Here is a 572-nt window from a genome sequence, read left to right as displayed (position 1 = left end):
ATGCTCACACCTTGTCATCATCTCCCCACAAGTCCAGCGGTGCATATTGGTGATGTGGTGAGGGAGAGAGTTCCATTTCTCCTTCAACCTAGCCGCGTTTCCTCTGCAGGTGCTAGCACAATACCAGAGATGGTTGGTTATCATTCTTGTCCAGTCGTATAGCTCCTCATTGTGGGTCTTGAGTAATTTCTTCTTTACAGATTTAACAATGTGCCACAGGTCATATTCATGCTTTATGTATGGGTGTTTTTGTCGCAGGACCTTCTGCACAGAGGGGTGGCATTCGGTGGTAACTACAGAGACAGGTACACCATATTCTGCCAGCTGTTACAGGCATCTCGCCATACCTTCTACCTCAAGCCAGTAGCTTCACTGTTCTTCACTTCTGTGACTGAGACCATCTCCTGCTCTACCACCAACTCTGACTTTGTATCAAGCAGAGAATAAGTTCCAAATGTTGCATTGTGGCCAGTGCAGCACATTATGGATTTTACGACTCCAGCATGGTCATCACAGCAGTGTTGAGTTTCATGTTCACAGTTGTTGTGTAAGCAGCAGAATACAACATTACT

Source organism: Seriola lalandi, unplaced genomic scaffold, assembly GCF_002814215.2.
Source record: "Seriola lalandi dorsalis isolate HSWRI2012SDOR001 ecotype SW California unplaced genomic scaffold, Sedor1 jcf7180002054933, whole genome shotgun sequence".
NCBI lineage: Eukaryota > Metazoa > Chordata > Actinopteri > Carangiformes > Carangidae > Seriola > Seriola lalandi.
The sequence above is the reverse complement of the archived record's forward strand: the minus strand, read 5'-3'. Positions refer to the sequence as shown.